Here is a 20,534-nt window from a genome sequence, read left to right as displayed (position 1 = left end):
TGGGATTTATAGTTCTGTTATTGTTTGATACATCTGTTGTGGTTCTACAGTATTTTCATTGTTTTCATTTCCATCTTATGAGAAATTACATTAAATATATTCCATGTTCACCAACCTAGACTAGCTTGATAGTAGCGTGGTTGTTGAAATGTCAGTGGGTCACCAAAGTTGTTACAATTCATTAACAAGGTATTCCATCCAATAGCTATGGAGATGCTTCATTCAGAACTAAAAATGTCAACCTGGTGCTGGTGGTAGTCACAGGATCACCAGAGTCACCAAGATTCATCCTCTATGGAATAGGAAACTATTAACATCTGTGCCATGGGAATACAGTATGTGCTTTCTTAATGTATTCTTATGTGATACAAACTTTAGCAGCAAACCCAACAGATACAGCCCAACAACCTTGGCAGCAACTTCACTCCTCAGCTGCCAAATGATTAGACTGAAACACTGATATTGTCCTTTTATCTCCAATCAATGAGGGAATTTCCACTGGCAATTGATTAAGCTCACACACATTTGTCTAACTGCCCAAACCTAATTCCTCTCCTGTACCTGCTCAGCCTGTCCAAGCTTAGAGGTTGGAGCCAGCCTCAGTGAGACCTGTGATGTGAGCCTGCCTTACATCATTTCCTGCTGGGCTGGGAGCTGGCTGTGGCCACGCCAAGCACTTTGTTTGAGTTGGAAGTAGTGATGGAGAGCCCGTGTCACAGTGGGTTGTGTGTGTGCCGTGGTGGGTGTTAACGTGCTGTGAGAGAGCCTCTGACTCTGCAGCTCTCAGCGAACACAAACACACAAATACGACTGAGGAGCAAGAGCTGTGATGTCATCCTGCTGTTTGATGTGTCTTTATGTGTGTGTGTGTGTGTGTGTGTGTGTGTATGTGGTCATTATTATAGTTTTGATCAAAATGCCTTTAAATTCTTCTTGAGGTCACGGGAGGGACATCAATTCATTATAATGTCAATACAAGCTGCTTGAAAAACATCAGTTGCTCCAGTGCAGATTCTGGCCTCGGCTTTTAAAAGTCCAGTTCCAGTCCCACAGCTGGCACGGACCACCCCTGACATCAGACGGCTTTATGCTGCAGTCAGACAGGAATGGCAATATGAACACCAGTGTACAGGAGATGATATGGGCAGAGTCGCTCACAAGCGTCACCTAGCAAGCTAGCTCTAGCATTCAACTGGTGGGAAATGGTACGACAGATCAGTTATTTGAATGAAAAGCCTCACCCTGTCTGTATAACTGGCTGGATATTCGTGACTCAAAGTTCAGACTCACCTCGAGGGATGTGCAGGTTGAACATGGTTGGATCTACTGGCAAAGGACGTGCTTTTCTTCACTGAAACGAATGGGGGCCAAATTTTGGTGTAACTGTGGACGACTGGACTGATGATCCATGTTGGGGTTCGGGATGTCACAGTACTAGAATTTTGGCAGTCGGTACCTATACCAGTGAAACTGAACAGTTCTCAATACCAAATTCAATACCACAGCAAAGAACAGAGAACAACAAGGGCAGGGTGTGGGGTTCACCCAGGGCACCATACAAGCTAGAACCACTACTGCTTCCCTGCATATTAGCTATGAATGATTTTGTTATATTGATATATAATATATAGATATCAGGTCTAAGCCTGGGGACTCTTACTGGAGTCTTGCCCTGATCCGGATTTGAATCCCCTGATCTGCTGCTTGAAAGATAGCGACACTATCACCACTAACTCATCAACCAATACATGGTCTGTACAGATTAATGTTGTGTTATTATGTAACATTAGTGAAAAAATGAACAAACTTCTTCTTAGCTTAGCTGCAGTCCTTTAACTAAAGTAGGGTTCTGTCCTTTCAGAGCAAACTGAAAACCTTTACTGAAGACTGATTTTGACAAGAAGCAACAGGTCTGATACGAAAAGAAGGCTGTACTTAAATTCCTTTGTTAATGACACCTTGTTCCGGCTCCTGTTTGTTTACAGTAATGATATTTACCTGTTAGTTACTGTAGCTAAGGTAGTTTCATGTGGTCTTCTGTAGTGCAGTGGAAAGTCATTTATAAACTCTCACAAGTCAATTTGTCTCATAAATTGTTCGATGGGTGCAGGATTATGGTCACGCTGACAGAAACTTTTCATCATGTCCCTCAGTGATTACTACTCTGTCATCACAGCCATGTTGCCATTGTTGTCTCCAATCCCTGGCAGAGCGGGGGGGGGGGGGGGGGGGGGGGGGGCTTAATAAAACCACAGTTCCTGTTTCAGTGCAACAAGAGAAGGCCTTTTGTTTCATTTACACACCCTCCTGTTTTAAAGTAGACACAGAGTTGTCATGTCTGACATTGCCAGCAAACACAATACACTGTATCTGACTGACAGCCCAGTGTATGACATTAGTGTGACACGTTCAGTGGGTGTGTGTTTGCCGTGTGTGTGCTGACTGTTAGTTGTACGACTCAGTAACACATATGTGCTGTGAGTCAGTTTCTGGCATCAGGTCTGCAGAGTTTTCTCAGTACAGCTGTAGTTTCCCAGTAACTTTTTCTTTTTTTCTTTTGACTTTTGTTATCAGTGCTGAAAGGTCACAGTCAACACCTCTGTACTACCAGGATTAATCAACTGATTATCAGAATAGGTCTGAGTGTTTGCATGTGTGAGCTGGTTATCGAGCTGTTTGAAGTGAGGAGCATGGAACTTGTTCAAGTAAGTGTTTTACTATCCTGACAATGTTTGTATGTTCTGAAACTGACAATTATGTGAACTTCACACAGTGATTAGTCAGGTATGCAAAGGAGGGCGTGACCTTCTCTTTTTCTCTTTTTTTATTCTTCATTCAACTACTGTCATTTTTTGTGTGTACAGCCAGATGTGGGTTGTCCCCACTGGTACAACCCACTGTGGTCCAACAATATGTTGTACAACTTGGTTTGTTTCTAAGCATATTGAGCCTTTACATGTCTCTGGCTTGGAGGGGCGTCTCCATCTCAACATAACCTGTCTCACGCTGTCAGCATATTCTTAGTCCAATCCTGATCCATTCATGCTCAGGTTGCAGTCTGCTCTCCCTGTGTTTGATGGCTGTTGGGCCAGACTGAGCACGTAAGAGGGAACCTGCCAATAGATTTTTTGCTTGCTTTATTTGCCCTCTTTATTACAGTCTACAGAAAAACTGCCTTTTTCTGTTTCAATGAACTACGCAAATAAAGTTATGGACAGGTAATTCATTCATTGGGCACTTTTTGTGTCTGTCTACAGACAGTGTGGAGGGTAAACCACTAACACAACACAATCTACTAACACAACTCCACTTGCAGGCTAAAAACATCCATTGCACTTCCTGTGCGTGTGTGTTCTCAAAATATATTTTGCACTGACTAATGTGTCCCTGTATGATCTCCGATGTCGATTGATGGATGACTGCTTTGTGTTTGCTCACTGATTTTGTCTTCACTAAACTGCCAGTACGCACATTTTTTGACCTCCAGTTGGTGATTGCTCAACCATATGTGGGTTGTGTTTGTCTTGGCCCCCTTTACATTTCTGACAGTTACTCAGCTTTATGCTTCCTCAGGTTTAGTATCTGACAGATTCTGTTTTTGAAACTACAGATCTGAGGTGCTTCCTGCCTGTGGATATTAATTATTGATAGAGATGTATAGAATACAACCGCCATGAGGGTGTGTCTCTTAAGCTGTGGAAGTTTTTCAAACAGAACTCGCCCTCAGGCCTGACTGGTATCTTTTATTTCCAGTGATTTAGAATTCCAACCTGGTGTGATGGGAATGACAGATTTTGACATAGAGGTGCAGGACATCCTGTCATTATAGATTTTTTTTTCAGAGGGGAAAGCGGCTCTGCTCACTTATCGATTGTTCAAAGGCAGACAGAGTCAGCACTGGCATTCAGTTTACTGAACAAACCCTGCTACATTTTGATGGAAACTGAGGAGAGTGAGAAGAAGAGAGAGAAGGTGATGCGTGAACCTTATGTACTTATGCTGCAGGGCTCTGTGCTGCACTGGGTGTTGCTTTAATTAATCAGGTTTGTTCTGTATCCTTGCTCATGGTGGCCCACCTCTGGGTTTGAGAGGGAAAAGGCCAGTGAGGGAGAGAGACAGATGCAGACAGATCATGTGAGTGTCTCAAGGTGAGGAGACTGATAAGGAGTGTTAAAAACTCAGCTCTAGATCCCAACGTTTTGCAAGGACATCAATTTGTCTGAATGTCTGGACTTAATGTGCAATAATGTGCAAGACATTTACCTGTAGGATAAATTTAAAAAAAGAAAATAGAAAAATGATGAATGAACAAATAAAGAACACATTATGATTTAAAACACAGTGAGAGACAAAACCAAAGCAAAACAAACCAAAGCAAAGCAGGGGACTGACTATAGATTACCTTTGCCTATAAAAATTGATTTTTAGAAGTGGTCCAAAGAGTCAACAAACCTGATTGGGGAAGATGATTCTAGAGGGTTGGAGCTGAAAACAGCAAAGGGTTATATGTAATCAGTAGGATCTTGTAGTATGTTCTGAACTTTACAGAAAGCTAATGGAAGGACGCAACAGAAGTAACGTCGGAGCAGTGGTTAGTCTCGAAGCTGCATTTTGAACCATCCGATTCAGAGCAGCTTGACTGAGACACGTGTTGATTATGATCAGGTGATTATAATAATCAAGACTGGAGAAACTGAAAGTGTGGATTAAAAGTACAAGATCTGTATAACATATTATGAAGATCTGTTTAATATAAGATATGACTTTAGTGATATAAAAAGGACTGGACGAGTTGAGTAACCTGGTGGTCAAAAGTCATATGCTGGTCAAAGATGAGAAAAAAGATTCTTAGCAGCAGATTTGATGTTACAGTGAAATAGACCAATAAACTGATGAACTGCAGGGGCAATGTTATCAGGTGTAATTAAAAGAAATTCAGTTTCATGAGGGTTCAGGTGGAGGAAATTTAGAGATGTATTTTGTAGTGGCGGCTCAGCAATCATGGAGGGAGGACAGTTGATTCAGAAGATTGGGTTGAGCAGAGAAATAGATCTGTGTATCATCAGCATAACAGTGACATGACAAGTCTTTAAAGCAGCTGAACAGGAGGAACCAAAGAGAAGAGGACTGGTCAAAGAACCAAACCCTCTGCACAGCAGGGGAGTGATTGTTGATCCAAACATTAAAATGTCTGTTAGTCAAACAGGAATTAAACCAGTTTAGAGCATAAAAGGGCAGGAGTGATGGTGTCAAAGGCTGCAGTCAAATCAAGAAGGATAAGAATTGTATATTCACCTCATGCATAGATGTCATTGGCCACTCTTAGTAAAACAGTCTCAGTGCTATGTGATGAAAGCCTGATTGAAATTGGGTTGAATTGGGTTTTTAATAAATGGCTGAACGCTGGCAATTTTAAAGTGAGTTGAAGAGTAGTTGATAATGGAGAGCAGGCTGGGACCTTAAACAGGAAGGACGTAGTTTAGGAATTTTGTGGGAACTGTATCACAGAGACTTAAGGTGGCAATGCATACGAGTATCAGTGTTTAAAAGGATCTCCAGGTAGATGGGAGAAAATTCAGACAGTAAAACAGGACAGCTGAGTTGGGTGGAGGGTAAAACAGTCCGGGGAAAACTGGACCTCAAACCATCGATCCTGCCGACAAAAAATGATTTGAAGTTTTTACAGTCCTTAGAAGATGAAGGGGGAAGGAGAGGAAGAGAGGGATTTAGAAGCTGGTTAATCATACAGAAATATAGGGTTGTGTTTATTACTATTAATCAAGACAGAAAAGTAGGCAACTCATTCATCTCCTATACTCTGGTTCAGGTTAAACAACAGGGCTGTCATGTGGAGGGGGTTCAAGATACTTTCTGCTTTCCTGTACTCCCTCCTTAACTGTCTGACTGAGACGGTCCTGAGATGGAAGTGCATGGAGCTGAAGAGTCAAGGACTGATGTGCACCAATCATTAAACCAATGAACCTGATCGCTCATATCAGTGAAGTGAGGAGGGCAATTTAAAATGAGCAGGCCACTCATTAAAGATGTGAGAGTGGATTATGCATTTCTTGGTGGTTGTAGGAGGTTGTAAGGTTAAAGGTAATAAATACATTTATGGTCAGAGACAAAGTGTTCAGAGTAGAAACTAAATCAAGACTGTGTATGCGGTTAGGAAATCTGTGACATGTGAGTCAGGGGGATTGTCAGTATGACTGTCAAAGTCACCAACAATAACACATGACAGTCACTCAGTAACTCACTTCATTGAGGTTGGGGGGTGGATACATGATTACACAGTAAATCACACACAATTGTTAAAGTTTGGATTTGAAAACTGTTAAAAAACTGAATGGAGTACAAGTCCAGTGAGGGGATTCTTAAAAACAGTTGCAATACACCCACTACATTAACCCAGGTGCACTGAGAAGAACAAAACTGGTGGGCAAGCTTCAATAGAGGGGGTCACTCCTCTGATTTAAGAGGGGTCTCAGTTATACAGGAGTAAGAGGCTGAACTGGAATCACTACAGCAGACTGTTATCAATCAATCAGACACAGAATGCATCAGGTAATGGGTATTAAGTCACTGTGGGGACCCAGACAGGTACAGTCAGACAGACTCACTTCAGGTCACGAGGTAAAAGCCTTGCAGGACTGTAGTCGGAGTAGACGTAGATGATTACCTGCTTCCCAGTGTCCGACAGTTTGTCGACAAGGTTCATGAACTCCTCTTTGAGAGTCTCAGACTGTTGTTTGTGAAGTTGTTGGTGCTGACATGCAGGAACCTGGCCAGCTGAAGGTTCGGTCACTTCATACTACTACATGCCCGACCGTAGAGGTGGCGACAACAAGCACCAGGTGCCGACATCCACAGTGATGTCATCAGCGCCTTTCCGAAAAGTCTACAAAGCTCAGAACGGCTCTACAAAAAAGGTGGAGTGCTCTGAAAAAAGACACTTGAAGAAACTTGAAGTGACCAGACAAAACAAAGCAAGTCTCAGCAGTTGGAACTGACGCTCATGTCAGGCTGGTTTTCAGTCCGATCTGAACTTGTATCAACACAAAAAACAGGTGAATTCCAGTATGAGGTGTGGACAGTCTGTCATACTCTTCAAAGGTCCAGTGACAGCTTACAGAAAACTTTACCTGACTCGTTTACGAGGGCTGAAATACGACATTTGGCTTCCCTCCAAACCAGCGTTTGGGTATAAATGATTACAAACAGGTTCACACATCAGATTCTCTATGACAGAGATACTGATGCTGAGCAGCTGCCAACAGGTTTTGAAAGAAGACTCCTCATTTGCTCGCAGACTGTTTACGCTCTTGCCAGCGGACCTTGACATGAATGTTTCACTTACAGTCAGTCTACACTTCTCACAAAACACCCACATGCCTGTAGCACAATCAGACATCAAGTGGTCTGTTTGAAATTGGGGGAGATTAGGCTCCAGATGAGGACATTTTTGTAGAGTCACAGGGGCAATGCGTCAGCAGTCAGGAGATTCCCGGAACAGCTCTTACTTTAACGGGCCGCTCAGTTTTGGGAAGCTGCTGTGGCTCAGAGCCGAGAGGGAAGCAGAGGTTCAAGATTTACAAGCTGGCTTGTGGTTACTGCTCCTGCTGACTAACTCTGTGTGTGTTTGTGTGTGTGCGTGTGTGTGTGCGTGTGTGTGTGTATAAGCTATTAAGTGGCCGAGGGGGTGAGTAGGTGTTGTTCAGGGCTAAGAGGTGATTTAAAGACTTGCTTTACTGTAAGTCTGTGATGTGTAAAGATTACTTCATGACCTCCCCCCAAACCCCCCTCTCTCTTCCTCTCTCTCTCACACACATACACACACACACACACTGATATAACTCCGTATTTTTTCTTGAGTGATTTAGGTTACCCCTCCTACCCATGGTGACCCTACATCACAGCACAGACACATATGTCTTGTCTTGAGATAATATGATTTAGAGCCATCCAGTGATTTAAAAACAACAAAAAAACTTTAAAATGAATTCTGTGACAGGTCACAGTTGGCAAGTGTAAAGACTTTAAGGCTGGAGTAATGTCAAGACAAATAACAACAAAGGCTGAGAGTCATGTTAAGGGCGTCATGTCCAGATAAAAACCCAGTGAGGTTCAATCCACCCCCAACTGGGATAGATACACTTGGGAGGAGCAAAGATTATTAGATGGATGAATTAATACCTTCTCTACATCCGGCAGTCAGTGTCAAAGGCTTCATCCTTGTTGCATTTGAACATGGATGTTCTTATATCAGAGAGCTTATGGCTGTTAGAGAGTCTACTGGTTGCAGCTGCATCATGCTCCAGTTGTGTCATGTCCCCGTCAACTCTTCATCATGATTCAGATGACACAGTCTGATTCACAGTCCTCAGGGTCATGACATATCAAGACATGCTAAGTCAAATTTTCGATTCTTCAGGATATTTCCTCTCATGCTAAAAGCTTCCTCAAAACATCTTCAGAATCTTTGACGGAGCAGTTGTAGATTTACTGGAGGAGTTTCAGAAGTGGAACTTCGAGCTGTTCTTCAGCAGACACATTTTCAATAAATGTTTTTCCTGTTTTTTCTGTTCTTCAAGTGCAACGAATATATAATATATTATAGCTCATTTATCATCAGTGTGGCAACAGAAAATACTTTGTGGCTGCACTTGTTCTCCAATATAAAATATATTAGCAGAAGGAAAACTTCAACATTCTTTTCCTCTTCTGCACAGACTCTGAAGAAATGACAAACTTGTCTATGAAGTCAATAACACAGTACATGGTTCATTAAATAGCAGTCTCATATTAACTGTCAATAGATAGAAGCTCCTCTCACAGAGAATGAATCATGGATGTACAGGATATAACAGTGGACACGGACACGGCACCTGTACTGGCAGAGAGAAACAGCTCTTCTCCAGGATATAATGTGGAGCAGACACGCTGCCTTACTCACCGCACTGTCACCATGTCATGTCATATGGGAGGTCTTTGTTGTCCATGACAACAGTCGATTATAATCTGAAACATACCATGAAGGATAACACCATTACCTACACAGCTGTTCCTGGTCTCTCTCTCTCTCTCTTTTCTCCTCTCTCCTCCCCCCACCCCCCCTTTTTTATCTCCTCCTAAACCCAACCGGTCGAGGCAGACACCCCCCCACCCTGAGCCCGGTTCTGTTGGAGGTTTCTTCCTGTTAAAAGGGAGTTTTTCCTCCCCCCTGTCACCAAGCGCTTGCTCGTTGTGGGAACTGTTGGTTTTTTTCTGTAACAAAGTAAGGTCTTGACCTGACCCTGTAAAGTGCCTTGAGATAATGTATATTATGATTTGGCGCTATACAAATAAAATTGAATTGAATTGAATTGAATTGAATTGAATTGAATTGAATTCAATTGAATTGAATTGAATTGAATTGAACTGAACTGATGAATTCTGGAAAATCTGCTCGTGGTGTGAAAAATGCCACATTCTGTTGCTTTAGTGTGTCACTGCCTGAGCATCTTTCTCAGCTGTGTGTCAGCTATGTTTACTGTGTGTGTGTGTGTGTGTGTGTGTGTGTGTGTGTGTGTGCACTGTGAGGCAGAGCTCCCTAACTGACTTTATGTATCTTAGCTGAGGTTGGTGCTCCCTCCTGTCGCCATCAGCTCTGCCTCCATTAGCATAACTCTGCACGCTGGGGCTCATCGGCAGGAGCTCCGCCTGGACTGTGCCACTGATGCACATTAACATACACAGGAACCCAGGGCTGTACAGACTGCTTTATGGTAATGTCACTGAGGAGATAACCAGCAGTGGTTTGTCTCAGGGTCTGACATTTATCCATGCATCCAGAGGCTGGTTAATAGTAATCAAGGGCCCTATAGCAAAATAATGTGGGACAAGGCAAAGTTTGACTGCTTGTATCCAGAGATTGGCATGGTTGGATTCAGTCTTGGAGGAACAATGCGTTTAATACTAAATTTTGATGCAACAATAGATAATTCACTGACCATTAAAAGGGTCAAGTCTTTAAACCCAAACAAGGCACTTTCCATGCTACTGGTCTGATTTTGGTAAGAGTTATTTAGTGTGATCAGGAACAGAATCACATTTTGACTGAGACTGGAAGCATAAAGCATTTTTATCAGTCTGATGGATTTACTGTTCGTTAAGGTCAAACATATAAAAGACACATGACTGCTACTATACCTGTCAAAATCTGGTTAAACTCTGGAGAATGGTGGAAATGGATAGACGACGTATTGCAGTGTGAACTGCACAGTAGGTTTACAGTTTAATTCTATACAGGACGCCTGGTTTGATTTCTCATTTTTCAGTCAGATGTTGAATATGAATCACAAATGACACTCTACTGAATTATTAATGATGGGTTGGATCTTTGACTCTGACGTATTAGCTATGCATTAATTGGATTTCTAATGAGACAGAGAGCAATGTGAGAGTATGTGAGGGACAGAATGAGGATTCTTCATCAGTGGCAATCACCAGGAGCTGTTTTATTGTTTCTACAGATTGTCCAGCACATTTATTGGTGTACTTCAACATTTGATATGTTGTCTTTGTTCTGTTTTCAGTTAAATGTGGGTTTACATGATTTGCTGTTTTTATTTACATTTTACACAGTGTCCCAACTTTTTTGGAGACGGGGCTGTAACACAATGAACAAAAGTAAAACATGACAAAACAGATGACAAACAAGATGCAAATGCAGAACAAAGTCGACCATGAGACAAAGAGAGAGAAAGGTACCCAATGTAACAATCAGTGTGACTGAGAGAGAGAGAGAGAGAAAGGCTCCACCACAGGTGTGAGTTATATTTGCTTTCCAGGGAAACTCTTCATGCTCGGACACAACAAAGCATCAGTTTTTATCACCTACACTGTGTCAACTGAGGATCGCTCACTTTCATCTCGCTCTCACTTTCAGACAGCGGCGCCGCAGTATGACTAACAATCGCTGCTAAATGGCGTGAATATCCTGTGCATCTCTTCACCTTTACATCCATCTGTTCTTTCACATCTCCATCCCTTCCTGAAGGTTAACTGTAGTGTACGTGAAATGTATAGTGTCTGCGATGATACTATGACTCAGAGAAGATTCTGACTCCAAAAAATAGACTTGTTATGAAAGAAGCGCGATTATCACTGCAGTGGAGTGTTGCACCAAAAAAATAAATGTTATATAAACTTGCCGTCGTCATCATTTAACATCGTTTCTACGTCTCTGCCTCCAGGCTCAGAGGCAGCGTGGACAGACGGAGCAGCAGGGAGGATGACATCACCATCACCATAGGAGCCAGGGCCTACCATTCATGCCAGCGGTGTGTGTATGTGTGTGTGTGTGTGTGTGTGTGTGTGTGTGTGTGTGTGTGTGTGCCTGTGTTTCAGCATGTCACTTCCTGGGAGAGAATAGAACAGGAAGCCGGAGTGAGAACCAACAACAAGCACTCACCTCACCCCCACAAGGAAGCCTTTCTCCCCCAAGAGAGACAAAGGAGGGGTGCTTGTGTGAGTGTGTGTCCCTAACTAACTCCTGCATTCATATGACAAAGGGCCGTTTTGCATGAACCTTTACTGATTCCATTTTCTTGTGGCTCAGGTCTGACCCTCACAAAACCTCTGTAATCACCTCTTCTTCTGCACACACTCTTTAAAATGTCAGATCAAAGTAAGGTCTTGATAACAAAGTAAGGGCTTGACCTTACCCTGTAAAGTGCCTTGAATTGAATTGAATCAAATCAAACCACTTTATTTCTGTAGCACAGTTTAAAAAGAAGCTGCAGTTGACTGAAGTGAAACAAGTAAAATGTGCAGATAAATTACAGACAACACACATGCACACACACCTAGAGAGCCACAGAAAACAAGTTTTTGGCCTAACTTTAAAACATTGACCGGACTTAGGCACAGTCCCACCTCAAACCACTGCTTAGGAAGGAAAGGAGCAGCTCATTGGACGACCTCAGCACTCTGAGAGGACAGTGAAGATGTCCACCATGTCCATCCACTTTAGCAGAGGCCAAGGGCTGTTCAATGACTTTCTGCTATGACATGACAAGTGTTGCAAGCACTAGAGAGCACATCCATGTGTGTTTATGAGGGTGAGAGGCAGGATGAGAGGCAGGATGGGAAGCAGGGTGAGAGGCAGGGTGAGAGGCAGGATGGGAGGCAGGATGGGAGGCAGGATGAGAGGCACGGTGAGAGGCAGGGTGAGAGGCAGGGTGAGAGGCAGGATGGGAGGCACGGTGAGAGGCAGGGTGAGAGGCAGGGTGAGAGGCAGGATGGGAGGCAGGGTGAGAGGCAGGGTGAGAGGCAGGGTGAGAGGCAGGATGGGAGGCACGGTGAGAGGCAGGGTGAGAGGCAGGATGGGAGGCACGGTGAGAGGCAGGGTGAGAGGCAGGGTGAGAGGCAGGGTGAGAGGCAGGATGGGAGGCACGGTGAGAGGCAGGGTGAGAGGCAGGGTGAGAGGCAGGATGAGAGGCAGGATGGGAGGCAGGATGAGAGGCAGGGTGAGAGGCACGGTGAGAGGCAGGATGGGAGGCAGGATGAGAGGCAGGGTGAGAGGCAGGGTGAGAGGCACGGTGAGAGGCAGGATGGGAGGCAGGGTGAGAGGCACGGTGAGAGGCAGGGTGAGAGGCAGGATGGGAGGCAGGATGAGAGGCACGGTGAGAGGCAGGATGGGAGGCACGGTGAGAGGCAGGGTGAGAGGCAGGGTGAGAGGCAGGGTGAGAGGCAGGATGGGAGGCACGGTGAGAGGCACGGTGAGAGGCAGGGTGAGAGGCAGGGTGAGAGGCAGGATGGGAGGCAGGGTGAGAGGCAGGATGGGAGGCAGGGTGAGAGGCACGGTGAGAGGCAGGATGGGAGGCAGGATGAGAGGCAGGGTGAGAGGCAGGGTGAGAGGCACGGTGAGAGGCAGGGTGGGAGGCAGGATGGGAGGCAGGGTGAGAGGCAAGGTGAGAGGCAGGGTGAGAGGCAGGGTGAGAGGCAGGATGGGAGGCAGGGTGAGAGGCAAGGTGAGAGGCAGGGTGAGAGGCAGGGTGAGAGGCAGGATGGGAGGCAGGGTGAGAGGCAAGGTGAGAGGCAGGGTGAGAGGCAGGGTGAGAGGCAGGATGGGAGGCAGGGTGAGAGGCAAGGTGAGAGGCAGGGTGAGAGGCAGGATGGGAGGCAGGGTGAGAGGCAAGGTGAGAGGCAGGGTGAGAGGCAGGATGGGAGGCACGGTGAGAGGGTGTTTTCAGGTGAAAACGTTTTGAGTCCACTCTAGCGTTTCCAGGTCTGGTAAGTAGATATCTCTGTCAACAGTGAAACACCAGGACAAAGGAAAAGCTGCTAAATCTCTTCTTCTTCTTTGGTTTAAGGTGACAGAGTGAGCCCCCCACCCTCACTGAGCAGCTCACATCATTTATTTGCAAAAGCTCTGTTTACTCAGTGCACACTAGAGGACCACTTTAAGATTTGTGGGAACTGTTTTGGAACAGCTCAGTCCTGTAGGGAGAAAAACGCCATTTTACTCTGGGAGGAGGGAAAACTAGGTTTGTTTACAAATGTAGGACTCAATCATTTCCAAAGTCATTTGCTGTACAAATAATGTTATATGTGTGTGAGTAAATATATATATATATATATATATATATATATATATATATACACACACACAACAGCACTCTGAAGTGAGATGATCATCTGTCTGCTATGTTGCGCCAATTATAACATTCGGGATTAGCACTGGGTCATGTCTTTGACAGTGTCGCTGACCTTTGAACTCCCCAAACTAAGGACAGGGGAGATGGGAGAGCGTTCCCCATGTAAACAGATAGGCGGTCACATCACCATACTGTTTAACAGAGTAGCATGGGAGCTTGTAGATGTCACGTCGCCCTCATGTGCCTACAAGTAGAATTACAGGATTCAGGGTTTAAACCTACATGACAGTCTGACAAAATACTGTGTCATGAATTTAATTGCATCTCAATATGAGGTCATATCTGCCTGATTCATTCCCACCACTGCCCCACCCTCCACCACAGGTGGGAGTCATTTAACCCCAGATAAAGATTTTCCAACCTGTCCACCCTTTGCCGCAGTCACTACAGATCATCTGACACCCACCGTTCAAACACCTGTAAGGCCCACTGTTACAATGCAGCATTTGCTGTAGCCTTGTTGTCATGGCGATCTGGCCGATTATGTAAGTGCAGGGTGCCAATTCCCACAAATGGCGAGAACAGAGGTCTTTGTGCTGTGACACGAGACACCACACACACACTGTCACTGCTTCTCCCTGGATGTGGTCCTCTGTCACACAGGAAACAGAGGTGTGTGGACGGCTGAACAACACAGCCTGTGTTAGATATTTAACCTCATGTTGAGCTTTTAAAATCACAGTTTTCTTCAGTTGAGTGGGGAGAATTTGTCTGCTGAGTGGCACAATTTGCCGTCAGTTGAAATAGATTAAACATTTTCTTTATTGTGTTGGTAAAATCTGACGTTTAAAATTTTCTCACATTCCTGTGACCAATGACATAATGTCACTGATCTGATTTTCTTTGGTTTTCAGTTGACAGTTTGTTAATTCCCTGTCCTGAAAAGCAATTATTTTTCTCTGTAATCACATAATGTGAATGTTGATATGAACACACAGCAGTTGTCATCACCGTGTTGTTGGCTTTGTGAGGTTGCAGTTCAACCATAAGATAAGGATGTGTTAAGCCAGTATGTCTGTGCCACTTCTCCCCAGATGTTGGCTGAGATGCACAGTGTTGTTTTTTGTCAAATGAAAAGAGGAACAAGAAGAGATTTAACAGTTCTAATGTGCAGGTGTTTCACTGTGCACAGAGCTCTCCACTGAAACTACCTGGAAATGTTACATGGACCTGTTCACATGACTAAACTAAAAACACAATATGAGTGTAAGGACTGCATAGGTTCAACAGCTTATCAAATGTTTTTGCTATGTTTTGCTTTAACTCAATGCTATTATTATCAAAAATATATACAAAAATATGTATACACTCAGTTGCACAAGTCAAATCTGGACCAAACACAGCATGGTGGCAGATTCTGCTTCCAAATCTGGACCAATTCTCATGCACACAGAAAATCTTCCGGATGTCAGCCATTACTGGAAGATGACAGCCAGAATCTGCAGAGATGTGGAAGTATAGGGGCCAGACTTGGGTTAAGGACCCAGGCATATGTTTGGCCAGAAGTTTGATTTTGCTTTCTGGAGATGTCCTTTGCTCAGTAAAGCTCAGTGAGCTGCAGGCTGGTCTGGCTGTGAGGTCACTGGTAGCTCCTTACTGAGTTAGCCACTCGATGCTAACTGTGCTTCGTGGCTCCTGCTGCTTGTAAAATCACCTGGCAGACTTTGTGTCATAGCATCTGGTGCTAAATTCAACTTGTTCACTGTTGGTTAATCTTAGGCAGGCTCTCATCACTGCTGCTGAGAAGGAGTTCAGTGCAGAAGCTCATGCTGCAGAGAGAGGGGCAGTTACTGCTGTTGTTGCCCCTGAAGGGAGCACAGGGGTTTTGTTGACATGGGTCTTAGACCACACAGTGACCAATGGAAGCTGGCTGTTTATGGGCAGAGTGGTGAAACCTGAGGAATTCTGGGATGTTGAGTTTTAAATTAATCTTATTTCACCATACCTAGGTGGATATTGGAGCGCTGAGGCAAGGAAACGCACGACAGATACAGTCAGTTATTAAATGTGTGTGAGCTGTAGCTGATGGGAAGTTAGATGAGCTACTGTTGGAGTAAAGGCTTGTATGCAGCACAGTCGTGAACTATTGTCATGCATACATTCACTGGGCTTTCCACTCCATTGTCATGTGATCCTTCTTCCTGCAGGATCAATGACAGCGAGCATGAGGCAGTAGTAAGTAGATGTCATTATGTTCTCTATGACTAAAGTAACAGCATGTTTCAGTCGCTGACAACATCTGGTATGAATTTCTAGGAAAGCAGACACGACTGTCAGCACTGTTTGTTGTGATGTCTGTTCTGTTTCAGTTCCTCTCTGCTGCTGCAGGCAAATTTTCATGTGCTAACCGCTGCCATGACAACCACATTCATGTTTCAGACAGACCTCTTCTGGATAAGAAGCACTGTTATTTTTCTCCTCCTCATCCTCTGACAGACTGACACATGGAAGGATGTCTGTCAGAAAGAGTACGACTGAACTGACTTGACTTCTGTGTGTATTTTTGACAAATGACTGAGTCTGGGTGTCCTCATTCTTCATTACTGGCACTGCTCAATGCAAAAATTAACAGTGGGCCATTACTCAGGGCCCCTGTTTGACCCAGAAACTATGGGAGTAGATTTGTCTCAATATTATTTGTGTGAACACATAAAGAATGTGTGATGTGTTAATATAAAACACATTCAACAAACACACAAACAAAAACATTTTACAAATATAAAACCCCTCTGCAAATACACAGATTCCACAAAGCAATTTTTTTTTAAACAACCAGCGATAATTCTGATACATTCCTTATTTTATTGTATTAATGTGACACAGTGATTTAATATATGTTTATTTGTTCTTTGTATCCAGCGCACACCTCTGTATTTCTGTTTGAGTAGAAAAGGTGAAGGATTAGTGAACCATTCATCTGGATTTCCAAACAATGTCTTTCTTCAGAGAACATTTACACCAAGTAAGTTCAGTTGATCAAGATTTAAGCTACAAGACTTCTGTCTCATGCCACTGCGCCGGCGACAGCCAGGCCGGAGGCACTGGCTCTATTTTAATGATCCAAAGCACATGGTGTGAAGTACATGGTGCAAATGCATCTAGGGTGTGCCCATATCACTTTTGCTGCAGAAGTCACTGTGCCAGGCACATGGTTTAAAGAAGTGTGCACCCGCCTATGTAGACAAACTGAAATACTGCACCACTGACTTCAGACCAGGTTTTTGTTGGTCAGTCGTGTAATCACTTTCTGCTGCCTCAAGATAGCAATGCACCAACAATAATGCGCCTCAGACGGTGCTCAGACGGGCGATGGGTGTCTTTGCTATTTGAACATCGTGGACACTTGACAGGAAAATAACAACTGTGTTACAGAGCCCATCATGTTTTCAGGTTGTCTGTCCTTCACATTCATGTGAACGTGGTATCTCAGAAACACCTTGAGGGAATTTCTTCAAATTTGTCACAAACATTCACTTAGATTCAAACTGATTAGATTTAGGTCAAAATTCAAGATCACTGTGACCTGACAAAACACTAATCATGACACAATTTAATTCAAATTTCTGTAAGGATAAATTGAAGTGATGATGTTTGACCAAAGGGTCAAAGGTCAATTCGCTCTGCAAAAACACCTCTATTATTCAGAAAGGACAGATTTTAGACTTGTTCCTGCAACTTGTCGGGTTGTTGGAGTAAACGACCACGAGGCAATGATTCTAGTTTTTCTAGTTTTTTCTTTTCTTTAATTTTTTAGTTCTCCATCAAGTGGTAATGAGCTTTCTTACTGGTCTTTTTTCTGGATTTCTTGATTGATAAAATAAAAATAGGAAATATGAATACTCTGCACAATCGCTGTTTTTTGTGCCAAAGCACAAATAATGCCATACCCAAAATGAAAAGATTACTGTCCATGAACCCTTTTGTTTACAACCCTGAAAGGTTTCCAGAATAAAACTAAACTGAAACTTACAGTGGCACAAAAAAATCTTAAAAACAAAACATATATACTGTGTCTATATGTTTCTCATGCCTGCTTTTCTTCTTTGACTGCTCTGTTTTATCTGTCTGGCTCTGGTATTGCAGTGATACTGGGATCTGTCAGATGATGTTTATTTAGAATAAAGATTCAGCTTCAATCATAACAAAGATAACAAAGCCCTCTTCCTGTTTGGATCCAGGTTCCTGCTTGTTAAATATGTAAAAAAGTAGATAAGAATAATAATAGCTGATAAAATATAAAACATAACTCTCGCTCCCCGCCGTTGGCTCATCTCACCGCTGCAGCTGTGGTCCAACACCAAATCATCTTCCCCCAGAAGCTGGTTTCACGTGGTGGTTTAGATGTGTGTTTCTGTTGTCTAGCACCATTTGAAATCAGTGTTCTTGGGGACAGGAGGACAGCTCCGGCAGTGAGTGAGCCTCAACAGGACAAGCACAGGACAGCCCCTCCTCATCCGCTTTCTCCACTAAAAGATAACTGATTTCTCCTGATGCTTAGAGCCTGCTGCGGCCTTCTAGCACCATTTGAAATCGGTTATAAAACCGTGGTTCAGTGCATCTGTGAGTCTTACTTGCTAAACAACCAGAAGAAAGTAACTACTGTCTCCTGGCTCTTTGACTCAAGCTGGAGGAGATCACTCCAGAGTTTGAAGGACTCTCACATGTTTTACCTTCTACCATTAAAGGAAAACAACTTGACCTCAGTTGTAATAAATCCAGTTTTTTCATATTTATTGTAAGAGTGAGCTTTTGTGTCATTTATGCTGCTGCAGTTCCTGGAGGCTGAGAGAGGTCACAGTCATCCTCAGTGAGTGAAAGGCCTTTTACAAATACACACAGCTTATTATTTCCATGAAAATCTCTCACATGAAGCAACAGAGATCCTGTGTTGGAGGAGGTTGAACATCGTCACAGAAGACTCTTCCTGACAATGAACCACAGGTCAGACAATGTCATTGTCTGTTGTCAATCCATGATGTGAAGAGGACATTCACTGTGTCCAGTTCAGGGGCCTCATCCTTCAGAGGCTGCTGTTGAAGACTGACTGCATCACAGTGGAGCGACAAGGCTGTCCCATTTCAATGGCTCCTTCAAATGCATCCTTCTTCCCCAAGATTCATTTTAGAACAATGACAGCAGACGGTTGATGGGGCGGCAGTTATATTCAGACATGAGCAGGATAAACAGACTTTTGACTTTTTTATAAATTTTTTAAGTAGAGAAAATTCATTTTTAGCGCTGTGAGCAGGGTTTTGAAATTACATTCATGTATACAGTATATTGTTGTTAATGATGATAAAGATTATTTGTTTGCTCTTCATAACAGCATTATCTCCTTTCCCTTCGTAAAGGAAGGTCCAGTGCATCCTATGCTAAAGGAGATAAGATAGGAAGCACTGAAGCTCCTTTCCGTATCGTTTAGAGAAATCGAGCAGCATCATGGCTGCTTCTCTGACACATACGGGTCAACTCACTCAGTGTGAACCTTCCTAAGAAAAAAGACTTCTGGACCGCAGCCTCTGAGGGGCTCTGGTGTGCAGGTCGTGAATGGCAGGGAGGGGGAGGTCTGTAACTGTGACAGTTTGTACCATCATAGCATTTGTGTCAGAGTGGTTGTGTCTGAAGGATTCTACAGGAGATCCTCCTCACTTTGACTGAATGAATTTAGTCACAGTAGGAATTTATTCTGTAACATGTTATGGATCATACTTCCTGGTGGCTCTTTCACATCCTGCTCCTTTTATATTCAGTACAGAACCACATACACCCTCTGTCCTACATCTTCAATATATGGCAACAATAACCAAGCAGTTCCAGTGACTGAGTCTGTGACTGAACTTCTCAAACTGACTGTGCCAAGTCTAATCAGACGCCTTGCAGCATTTCAACTAAGCTTAGATAGTAATGTCAGAGTAAGGTAAGTAAGTAAGAGTAAGGGCTATACTATTTTATGAATTCCTTTTCTGACAGATGATCCATTTGTGAACTGTTAACTTATACGTTGGCCTGAAACTTTAAATTTGTTAATACTGTCTGCACAAAAATATAAACTGAAATGATCAGGGCTTCAAAGGATCTGTAAATAACATTTTAAACAATAATACAGCAACAAACAACTTTTTTCTATGTAAATATATAGAGTCACAGTGTCCTGAGCAGAGAACGAAGCCACGCCCCCTCTGTGTGTGTTTTTTTGTTTTGGTATCTGGTCTTCATGCATGTGCCTGCCCAGTCGCACACTTCTGGCAGCAGAACTGGTGCTGTAGGACGAACCGAAGCTCAGGTTAAGGTGCTCGGTACCGACACTCATAAATACCTTAACCTTACCCTGTAAATTCAAACCATGGCTGATTGGTGTTATGGGCCAAAGTGTGCGACACAGCATCCCCACACCATCACACCTCCAGCAACAGCCTGGACTGTTGACCCAAGGCAGGTTGGGTCCATGGATTCATGAAATGAAATACATGTCTTGCACAACTGATGTTCTGTTCCACAGCGTCATCATTAAATATTTGGATTGGAAACGCTGGCAAGGATGTATTTGTTTGAATAGTAGTTTGTTAAATACATTCAGAAAAAAAAAAACAAAAAAAAAAAACAACCTGTGGCCTTTTCTCTCTGTTCTCTTGGCTTCCTGCGTCACCTCTGGCTCCACCCACTGATCCCTGGTCGGACATACATAGAAATTGTGTTATAGCACATGTTTACCTATATCAAAAATATCACAAATATGATTAATAGTAATGTGACCAGACACACATCATTCTTGTAGGTTTCACCATAATGTTTTCAGGTGCTTCTCCACGTCACAAAGACTAATCTGTATCT

At 43.4% G+C, this 20,534-nt stretch overlaps 1 long non-coding RNA gene across 2 annotated transcripts in view; it reads left to right on the top strand.

The window, feature by feature from the left end:
- The window catches only part of LOC139635144 (uncharacterized), a 59,485-nt gene extending 47,316 nt beyond the window's left edge, over positions 1-12,169 (top strand). For both annotated transcript variants that reach the window (XR_011694129.1, XR_011694130.1), the window contains one exon: positions 11,238-12,169. This is a non-coding gene — a long non-coding RNA (uncharacterized lncRNA). The remainder of the gene's footprint in view (positions 1-11,237) is intronic.
- The last annotated feature ends 8,365 nt before the right edge of the window (positions 12,170-20,534 follow it).

Source organism: Trachinotus anak, unplaced genomic scaffold, assembly GCF_046630095.1.
Source record: "Trachinotus anak isolate AG129_WGS33_773 ecotype Australia unplaced genomic scaffold, CSIRO_AGI_Tana_v1 ptg000018l, whole genome shotgun sequence".
NCBI classification, from domain to species: Eukaryota; Metazoa; Chordata; class Actinopteri; order Carangiformes; family Carangidae; genus Trachinotus; species Trachinotus anak.
This window is presented reverse-complemented; position numbering and strand designations above follow the sequence as displayed.